Here is an 11,110-nt window from a genome sequence, read left to right as displayed (position 1 = left end):
TCAGAAGTGAGTTAAAGTTGCCTCTCCAGCAATCTCTCTTTTTTTTTTTTTTGTCATTTCCCGTTTCTTTCCATGTATAGGGAGAAACTATACCTGTATAATTCAGAAATAACAAATAAAATTTCATTATTTCACTGTTTTACTGGACACCTAAAATATGTATTTTGTTTTATTGCCACATTAGAGGTCTGTAGTGTGTTTAGGGGGTGTTGAGTTATTGTTTTTCTGCAGTCCATCTGCAGGAGGAATTGGCACTGAATATAATGCCATACTGCCCAACAACTGGAGATGGGCATACTTGTGGAGTGCCTCAGAAATAAGCCAACCTATTTATTTTCAAATTGTTAATTCAGTTAACTGCTGAAAAAATCTGGATCATTCTTAATGGCATCATCCAGCAGAGTGATGAAGGCACAGCCAATAAACACATGGCTCTGAAGAAACTGGATCCCTGAGGATGCTGCATGGGGAGGGTTTCTGCACTCTCAATCTACTTGGAGATGGCTCTTAAGATGTTTTTGCCCTGTTCTCCTGGTGTCTCCAAGGATAGCTCTTACGTTCTTTTCTGTGACATTCTGTTGCAAAGCTTATTAGAGGTTTTAAAAAAGAGGAAGTAGAGTAAAAAAAAAAGATTTGTCACTTTTGTTTTTCAGTTTATGGTGTTGCTTGGGGACCTATCCTTAAATGCTTTAATTAATATTTCCCTTTCACTGTTTTTATTTTATTTCTAAATTAAATTGTAATATCAATTTAAAATAATACTGAAAAAAACTAATTACTAACATACACAAAGATAAGGAATAGAATATTTCATCCATTGCAGCAGAACTACTAGCAAAGATTATTGTGGTACCTTAACAACCAGCTGATTTTATTTGGTAGACGCTTTTGGGGGACTGCAACCTGACAAAGAGGGCTGCAGTCCAGGAACGTTTCTGTCAAATTAAAGCAAATTTGTTTTTAAGATGTCAGAGAACTCTTTGTTGGATTTGATGGGATATAAAAGCTTTCCTATACATGTTCATAGATAGAGACATGCATGGAGTGGAGTGGGGGTACTATTTACTGATACCTATGTACATAATCTATAGAAGTTTATCAACAACGCTGCTCTTCTGGAGAAGCACATACTGTGTTGTTGTTGTTGTAGTAGTAGTAGTAGAAGTATTTCATTATTTATCACACACTTCTTTTCAACAGTGGCTAAGAAGAGAAAGAGGAAAGTCACACAAAGAAGTAGGTGCAGAATTAGGTCAGTGAGCACTTGCTGTAAGTTGCAGAATAGTGACCCACATACTAAACTTTGGAATTTTGCTTCAAATCCTTGCTACTTTAAGTATATTTCCACAAAATTAACAAATGGCAATTGGCACTCAATTTCTATTCCTACCTTTTCTTTTCTGACTCAATAGTAAATCTGCAAACCAAAACAAAGCAGTTCCACATTTATAAATGAGGAAAGGGCCCCTTGGAGATGAAGAAACATCATAAATGTAGTAAAAGAGCCTCTGCTTTTGCTATACAGTATTTTAAATTCCTTGGATTAATGTTGACCCCCATTTATTGGCACCCAACAGAGAACTGGAGAAATAATGTTTGGAGATGTATTTGGAGCAGCTTAACAATGTTGAGACAGCCTTAATTACATTCTTTTTTTGTGGGGAGAGATTTTCACCTTTATTGGAGTCTAACCGTGTCCCAGATATAATCCACTGGAAACACATAACCGTGTGTGTGTGTGTGTGTGTGTGTGTGTGTGTGTGTGTGTGTGCACGCATGCACACATGCATGTGTGTGCGTGTGTGTTTAAGGGTTCAATCAAAGTTTTTGAAAATTGCCTTCATTACCAACAGCCCACAAAATGAAACCTGTGAAAGAAGTATAAGGGTGGATTTGCATGTTCATTCCAAAGTATTCTCTACTAAGGACACAGGCACATGTGCAAAGGTGTTAGTTGGAATTCTTTCCAGTAATACATTTATGGATATGACAGTGTTACTAAAAATAACATTACTCAGCTTTTTCACGTGTGCCTCTGCCCATAGCAGAGAACACTACATGAATCAATACAGGCAGATTGATGCTTAAGATAAATGTGAAAATCCTACTATAATTCTGGAAAGGACAGAAGCTAACAGTCAAACTGTTGTAATTTCCAACATCTAAACTTACCTTAGGGAGACCAAAAAAAGTTCCTTAAAAGGCATGTAACCATTTACGGAAGAACAGCAATTTAGGGAATTGCCCATGAAAGCCAAATATGTTGACAGGTCTCAAAATGGGAATGTACATTTCAGGCAGAATGATATTTCTAAGATCATCAATATCTTATTCTAAACTAATACTTAAGGTATTGCCAAGCATGAACTAAAGACTTCTCATCTGTATTCTGAACAAAATGCTTGGCAATGTGTTCTGCACCATGAATTGTCTTGCCCTTCTCCTGATGAGTTTCCACCAGCATATCTTTGTAGAGATGCTAATTTTCATTTTCATTTAGGTACTGAAAATATATGTTCAGGGCAGACCATTGGAAAGAGGCTCCATACTTTGCAATGCCATGGGAGAACACAATGTACCTCTGTGTACTCTGCACGCACAGACATCTTCAGCTAGAAATAAATTACTCTTGAAATGGGTAATCCCACTTGGAGAGGTGAGCTTTTACTTCATACTGTAGAACAGAGTAAGAATGGCAAGAAATCAAGCCCCATGTAATGTAGTGTCTCTCGGTATTTTTTTTTTAGTTTATTGGTTGCATTCATACAGTGCTTTTCTTGGGAGGATTCTCTTCCTCCCTGCTTTCCCGACACAACTGTGAGGCAGGTTAGGGTAGGAGAGTGCGATTGGCCTAGAGTTACTGTATGAACTTGTGACTAAGAGTCAATTTGAGCCCAAGTCACAGGACAGCACTAGGCTAACATTCTAACCACTCCACCACACCAGCTCTCTGGAGTGCACAAAAGGGTAAAAACCCAAGAACCAGCAACTATCAAGTCTGGTCCTACATTAAATGGTGCCTGAAGCAAGAGTATCTTCACACACTTTTTTGCTGCAGGGGGTTTTCTTTCCTTTTCCTTTCCTTTCCCTTTCTTTTCTTCTGTTTATTTTACACTGGGCCCATTTCACCACACCAATGCAATCTGCATATACAGTGGTGCCTCGCTTTACAATTGCCCCGCATTACGACAAAACCGCATTACGACGATCTTTTTGCAATTGCAATCGCAAAACGATGGTCTAAATGTTTTTTTTTTCACTTTGAGATGATTGATTCCCTGCTTCGGGAACAGATTCTTCGCAAAACAACGATTTTAAAACAGCTGATTGGCGGTTTCAAAATGGCCGCCGGGTAAACAAAATGGCTCCCCGCTGTTTTCTGGGACAGATTCCTCACAAGACAGGCAGTGAAAATGGCTGCCCTATGGAGGATCTTCGCTGGACGGTGAATTTTGACTCCACTGGAAAGCATTGAAGGGGTTTCAATGGGTTGTTTTTGTTTTTGTTTTGCTTTACGGCGATTTTCCTGGAACAGATTATCGCCGTTAAGCAAGACACCACTGTATAATTTATCCCCATCCTATGAACAAAAATGGATAAATCAATGTCTGTTTCTCATTCTTTGACCAATTTCCGTTTAATGCTTTCCAATGGGGAAAAATCATCATTGTTTTGCGAAGATCGCCCATAGGGAAGCCATTTTGCGAAGCGCCAATCAGCTGTTAGAATCACTGTCTTGCGAAGCTTCAGTCCCAAAACACCCATTTTCAAAGCCGCCGATCAGCTGTTAAAATTGTCGTCTTGCGAAACATCGGTCCCAGAAAAAAGCCATCTTGTGAAGCACAGACTGAAACATCGTCCAGCAAAAAACACCCATAGGAAACACTGTTTTCCGAAGCACAATGATGATTGCAAAAACTCATCGTCATGCGGATTCGTCATTTTGTGAGGTCATCGTCTAGCAGGGCACCACTGTATAATTTGATTCATTTAAGCCACCAGATGTCAATCTTCAGTCACCTTTTTTTGTTTTTCTTCAGTCAATGGTATTATGTATTTGTTATTTTAATATTTTAGTTGTATGTTCTTCTTAAGTATGTAAACTGCCCTGAGTAGTATTTCACTAAGTCAGACAGTCTAAAAGCTCAATCAGTCAATCAATCAATCAATAAGTGATGGCAGTGTCACTCCTGGAGCTTGGTGTCTTAGCTGATTCTATTAAGCCATGGCTCGAGAAAGAATAATAAGTGGACAGTTTCTTGGGGGAAAGGGCAATTCAGGTAAAACAAGTATGCACTTAGGTGCCCAATAGGGTGGGGACCCCGGGATCAACAAGTTTCAAGTTTTTATACAGTTCTTTAAAAAAGAACAAATGTATGCTGCAGCTGATTGGTCCCTGAGGAACATATGCTCATTGGTTAGAATTTCTTGCATTTCAGTCAAGCAGTTACCCACGCAGAGCAGCTTAGCATTAAGGAATGTTGAATCTTTCTTATAAGGCACTTGATTCTCTGTAGCAGTGTCTTATCAGAGCTCTTCAACCTTTGACCAATTAGGAGCCACTACAACTGCAGTCTGCATAGCCTGCAGCAGACACTGGAAGTTTCTGCAACTGGTAAGGATGATTAGCATTCCAAAGGGGATTTTCATCCCAAGGGAAAGCTTCAGCAGCTGTTGTTAGGTTCAGGTCATTGGTACATGCTTCCTGTGCTAACTTGGTAGCCTGTTGAAGGACCATCTGAAGTTCCACTTCATGAAGGAGGATGGGCATTAGGACCTTCACATCTGTCCACATTGGGTGGTGGGTCTGGAAAAGGGCCGAAAGATTCTATGGCTGATGGTGCATCACCGTCAGTGTCTGTGCTGGCACTCCCCCCACTCCTTTTCCTGCCTCTCTTCTAATAACGGTCTGATTTACCAGCGGGAAAGCTGGGACTGGTGGCAGGGACAATGGCATCAGTGGGGGCAATGGCTTCCAGGCTGGAAAAGGGTTATTCGGACTTTGAGGGACCATTGGATATAAAGGTGCGGGGTCCCTTTTCTATTCCTGGTGCCATGTGGTTCACATTCTGAGATACAGGATTTATCTCAGACATTTCACACTGCCCCTTATCACAGGGGATGGGTTCAGGGAACCTCTCTATAGCATTCTTAAAAGCTCTCATGTAATTTTCCTCATCATATTTTCCTACTAAGTCCAACCATTCTGGATCCAAACCAGGCCTGGATTCTCAAGCACTCAAATGAACCACTGGCATCCCATTGTTCTAAACCCGGGGGGCCATATTGTGGCCAGATCTCTGTACAGTATTGCACCATGGTTTGTCAAGGGGAACCTTTACCTTTACCTTTTTACCCTTCCCTACCTTGTTCCAAAATGTCAACACATGCTCAAGTGGGGTCAGAGGACCACCGCTCCCAGGATCCCACTTTTGGCCGTTGCCCATGTTAACAGAACATCTTCTCTTGGGACACTAATTAAAACCAGCTACTGACCAGAACAGACCAGCTCCAGACAACCCTGAACTCACGCACTGAAACTCATGCACAATGAGACTGGGTATACCAGAGGTGCATTGAAGTACCATGCTTTCAGTGATGGTTTGTCATTGGCAACAAGCCTTGGAATGGAACTTGTGCGTCTCCAACGGCAGCCAAAGTCAGATTTCCCTGGGAGTCTCTGGGACCATGCACAGAGGGAGAACCAAGCACACTGCACTCACACACTGTCGGCCACAGACTGAAAACAGGTCTGCAATTCGCCAGATTTGCAGGTTTTTCCAGATGCCAAGGATGGTCCTCAAGGGTCACCCAGCTGAGAAAGCCGTTTCTGCCACCGATCCACTCAGTCCGGTTCTACAGAAGCCAAGGCGAAAACCAAACGACGTCAAAATGGCTTGACTCGACCTCCCACTGTCAGCAGGTACGGGTCAGAGTCAGCGTTTCCCCTGTCTACTATCTGGGAGACTGCGAGGCAGTCAGAATCGAGCAACCCACCCAGGGACGCCAGGACCTGTCATTCCAGGAGCTCAGTGTCTTAGCTAATTCTATAAAGCCAAGCATTTTTAAACAATGCTGTAAAACATGCTACAATGGTTTCTTGTTCACCACAAAATAAGTTTAACCAAAAAATAATAAATGGTTGAGGGAGTTTTTAAATAGACAGTGCTTGTTGCATCTTCTAGTAGCTTAAAAAAAGTATTTTAAAAAGAACTAAAGGGAATGAGAGTCCTCAGAACAAGGCAAAATTGTCCTTATGTCTACTAAAGTGTACAAGGGAACTTTAATTTTTTTAATTGTTTAAAACATCTAAATATTTTATTGTTTGAGGGACCAAGGTGCTGGAGGGCCATATGCAAAAACATGGAAATTTGGATTTCTCTCAATACACATCTGATGACCAAAGGTGCTTTGGGACAGAGATGCCACATTATCTGTTGGTACGAGGAGTGAAATACAACAACTTGGAACTTTTTTGAGAGAGGAACAACAAAGAACAAGACATAAACATGTGATAATATAATTAATACAAAATCATTCCAAAGGAGAGGAGTTAGTAAACAATCTTCCCAGAGAACACAGAGAATGGGAGCCTGAAGGAAATGCTGTTTCATTTAATTCACTTCATCTGATACACGGGAACTTCTCAACTAGCCAAAGGAAAATTAAGAAGATTAATTTGTGGGGTGTTGTTGGATTGAGGCATATTGTTTTGAATTTATTTTCTGCTTCACTAAGGAAGTTTATGGCCCCAGAACTGAGGTATTCAGACATGACAAAGTATTGCTTGAACAGGATGTCCTAAGGCTTTGGCATTACCTAGTTAATGGAGGTGTCAACTCAACAGTATTATAGAAATATTGGGAGATCCTCGACAGGAGAAAGGCAGACTCTTTAAGGACTAGAGGCTGTAACAGCAGAAGATGCCTGCAGGAATCCCTTCTCTCTCTAGCAAAGCATGATTACAATGCTGCTGAAAGGTACATATGTAAAGGTAAAGATTCCTCTTGACATTTAGTCCAGTCATGTCTGACTCTAGGGGGTGGTGCCCCGTTTCCAAGCCATAGAGCCAGCGTTTGTCTGAAGACAGTTTCCATGGTCACGTGGCCAGCACGACTAGACACGGAACACCATTCCCTTCCCACCATGGTGGTACCTATTTATCTACTCGCATTTGCATGCTTTCAAAGTGCTAGATTGGCAGGAGCTGGGACAAGCAATGGGAGCTCACTCTGTTGCATGGATTCGATCTTATGACTGCTGGTCTTCCGACCTTGCAGCACAGAGGCTTCTGAGGTTTAACCCACTTATTATTATTTCTTCCACTTTTATACTGTCTGCTTAGTGCAAGGCACTACCCTGAGCAGTTAACAGACAGCTGAGGCAAACACAATATATAACAATAAAATAAAATAAAATAATAAAAGCAAAACAAATAATAAACAAACAAACATACATACCAACTTGAATTTATTTATTTATAGAAATTTTTTTGTCTCTCCTTTCCTCTCCAAAAAGGAGTTGATCAAGAGTCAACCGCATATAGAAACAACCACAGAGACAAGAAAATAAAAATCCATCATAAAAAAGATTATCCAGCAATCATTTGCATCACCCATAATTCATCCCAGCCTACTATACACCGTACAACAATGCAACTATAAAGCAGATAAAATTAGCAAGTCAAAAGTTGTTACAGATTCAGAACCAATGCTCCACATAGCATGAATAAGGAATCTTTGGCTTTCCATACATTTTGAATATCTACTCCTGCCAGCCTTCTCTCCGCAACCCTACTGCTCTCTAGAAGAAAAGTGTATATAACTCACCACATGATAAAGCCTGGAATTCCTTAGGAGGAAACTGTGGCAAATGAAATGTGATCAAATTGTTGTAACTATTGATATGGAAAACAGAAGTTCTGACCTTCCAAGTGGAAGCCTAGGCCTGGTAGTGGATTTTTAAAATCATTTTTAAAATAATGGGACAGCTGTTTTATAGGTATCCTAAGTTAGCCAACATAAACTGCAAATGTTGGAAAGGGCTAAGTGAGATTTTTTCAAATTTATACAGACTCTGCTTCCATCCTGTTCTTACCAACTTCATCTGAATAAATAAAATAGCAGACCTTTCTCTATCATTTTAATTTCAGTGCCGGGGTGGGTTGGAGAATTTCAAAGTTGCTCCATTTTAAAGGCTGCCAGTGGAAACAAATGAAGAGAATAAGTTGTATGTGCTTCGTTATCATTCTGTTTTGCACAGGAGTCAGTTGTGGATCCCCAGGAAGCCCACTAACCCCAGTGATCTTCACCTGCTTTGATGATAATCTGAAATAGTTGAGGGTGACGTGAAAATAGCTGTTTTCTGCTAGAGAGCTGCAGAAACACACAGTTTTCAGTGTACTCCTGGATTCCTCTATGGTAAGCATAAACCTATTCCCAGTGGTTCTTCTACCTGCAGTAGTAACTATTGGGTCCTCCAATGGGTTCTTCTGAGGTTGTGAAAAGGGCAGGACAGAGGTGGCCTTGGGTGCACTGAATCCAACACCCCTTCATTCACTAGAAAGGCTTTAAGATCACCCTTCTCCTCTCCAGTAGCCTGGGACTGGAATATCTCATTAGTTCCACTGGAAACAAAGGGGGGGGGCAAGAGAGAAAACTGAATGAAGGATGTAAGAGAGAACTCTTGGCATGCCTTGTTTGTGTCCAAGAGAGAGGGGACCCTTTGATCCCTGCTTTTCCCTTCCTTTTGCTAAACTCCATGGTTTATTAAAATGAAGGGGAAAAGCAGAGATTAAATTTTCTAATTTAGGGTTAGAAAAGGGGAGGTTCCTCTTATACATTGGTTTGTCTTATAAATGGAAAAATACGGTATCTTTACCTGGATATAAGTCCCTCTTAGTGCAATGGGACTGCCTTCTGAATAAACACTCAAAGAATTGCTTGCTTGCTTTCTATTACTGCACTGCACAATTAAAATTATAGATCTATATGAAATATAAATAAAATTCCAACAAATTAAAATGTTAAAATGATTAGATTCTTTTTAACCAGAAGTGGGCTACTTCAATTGCCTTATCTTGATCATTTACTTGATCTTCTTTTGTGCACATGGTAGAGCATAAATTGCATGCACAGAAATGCTGCATTGATTGAATGTTTCCACATTCACAGAAAAATTGTCCTATATCTAAGTAACCCCATTTTATTTTATTAGTCTTTGATCTTTCTACTTTGTTTTGAAGTCTATTAAGCAACTTCCAGATGGTCCAGGCAGAATCTTGTCCTGAGGGGAGATACTTTAGGCATTCATCTATTTGGCAAGGTGTGTTGATAGGCTAAACCTGTGGAGAGCAGAGCCTCTTCTGGTTTAATAATTAGAACTTGAGGGATGTGCAAAAAACTTTTTCTCAGTTTTGGCCATTGTCTAGGGGGTTGGTGACCTATGAAGTGGATGGCTTTGGTGCTTTAATAACATTGCTTATTTGCTAGCAACACTCAGTGTACTTCTGGAGGGGCAATGCCAGCCAGATAATATTTTTTTCAGTGGGGGTAGGTTTCAGACATCCAATAATAATCCTGCATGATTAATTAAGGGCTACATCCACTTGTTTGGCATGTGCTGATTTATACCATATGGTGCTAGCATATTCTGCTGTGGAGCAGCACAGGGACAAAGCTGTTGTTCTTATTTTTTGTGGGTGTGAACCCCTGCCTACTACTAAATAAGTTATTTCTGGAGGCAACTTACTGTTTGATATTTAGATAATGGTTTTTATAGGTCAGAGTTCAATCCAGATTAACACTCAAATACATTGTGGTGGGGCAATGAGGCCTATCATTTATCAGAATGACACTGACAAACAAGAAGTCACTGACATTTCTAGAGGATATAAATGCTGTAAATATGTCCTTCACGGCATGAGTAAATTATTCCTTTCTGTTATCCTCTTTCAACTTGTTCACCAGTCTTTCTGAAAGGCTTCAAGAAAGAAAATAATTTTTCTTTTTGCATGCTTGCCAGCCACTCATAATTCCCTCATATCCTGATTTAGTATTTATAGATATTTCTTATCAAGTTGACTCACCATAAGCTGAACCCTGCCAGTCTTCTTGTACAGACTGTGCTAAGCCAGTCATAGTTTTGCTGTATTAGCTGAACAAGCTTCACTCATAATTTGGATCTATTTGCTGTGCTTGTTGGCTTTCATAATCCATTTCTAAATTATTAAGATGAACAATAAATAGACACCATTCTGACTCATACAAAGGCGCATTTATAAGCATTTGTTCCAAATGTTTAATTACTCTTTGGCAGCTTCCTCTTGCGGAATGGACACAGAGTGTGTTGCCAGTTGGGGACAATGGATTAGCTGTCCCCTTAAAAACGGCCCAGTCTCTAGCATCTCCCTCTTCTTCCCTTATCTAGGGACCTACTGCAGGACTGTGGCAAGTGCCCTACCAGAGAACCAAGTGTATCCCTCATAATAAACTTCTTCAGATACCAACTCCTGTGATGGTCTTGAATTCAGTCATCAGATTTCAACAAGCAGCGATGTAGGAACAATTAAAATATTGCAACAAAATAAATGATCCAGGAAATCTTTTATTTACTGTTATTAACATACAGTTCTGATTTGAGGCACACATGGAACCCTTTTGAAAAATCACCAGTTTTATCAGAGCACTAAGTTTCCCTCAAAAATTCCCTCATTTTAAATTTACGAGAGCCTACATCAGGTTGCAATTTAGAATTTCCAAATTTTGCATTCTCCTGGTAAGAAAATCTAGAGCATGTCTTGCCTGATTGACAAGGCTGAGGGCAAATTGCTGCCATTGGAAACTGTGCTGAAAAAACAACAACATTTAGTTGCTCTTACAACGATATGGCCCATAAATCAAAACTTTCATCGGGACTATCTCAGGCACCTTAGCTTCACCATTGGTTTTAATATGCACTTCCTTCTACCTTAACAAGAGTCTCGGTGTGCCACACAGAAGACGGGAAACAGAGCCAGATGAAAAGACTGGGGGAAACAGAGTGGCTTCATGTTAGCAGCAGAGTGAACGTAAAAGGTGAACCTCCTGCATTGAGTAATTTTTTTGTGCAA

The 11,110-nt window shown here is 40.3% G+C and overlaps 1 long non-coding RNA gene across 1 annotated transcript; it reads left to right on the top strand.

Annotated features, from left to right (window-relative positions):
- The first annotated feature begins 2,500 nt into the window (after positions 1-2,500).
- On the top strand, positions 2,501-10,589 carry LOC110073596 (uncharacterized). Its single transcript, XR_013541476.1, has 3 exons — positions 2,501-2,656; positions 8,263-8,420; positions 10,429-10,589. It is a non-coding gene; the product is annotated as an uncharacterized LOC110073596 (long non-coding RNA).
- Positions 10,590-11,110: the final 521 nt, after the last annotated feature.

This window comes from Pogona vitticeps, chromosome 2 (genome assembly GCF_051106095.1).
Source record: "Pogona vitticeps strain Pit_001003342236 chromosome 2, PviZW2.1, whole genome shotgun sequence".
NCBI classification, from domain to species: domain Eukaryota; kingdom Metazoa; phylum Chordata; class Lepidosauria; order Squamata; family Agamidae; genus Pogona; species Pogona vitticeps.
Note: the sequence above shows the minus strand (reverse complement) of the source record. Positions and strands in the feature narration are given on the sequence as shown.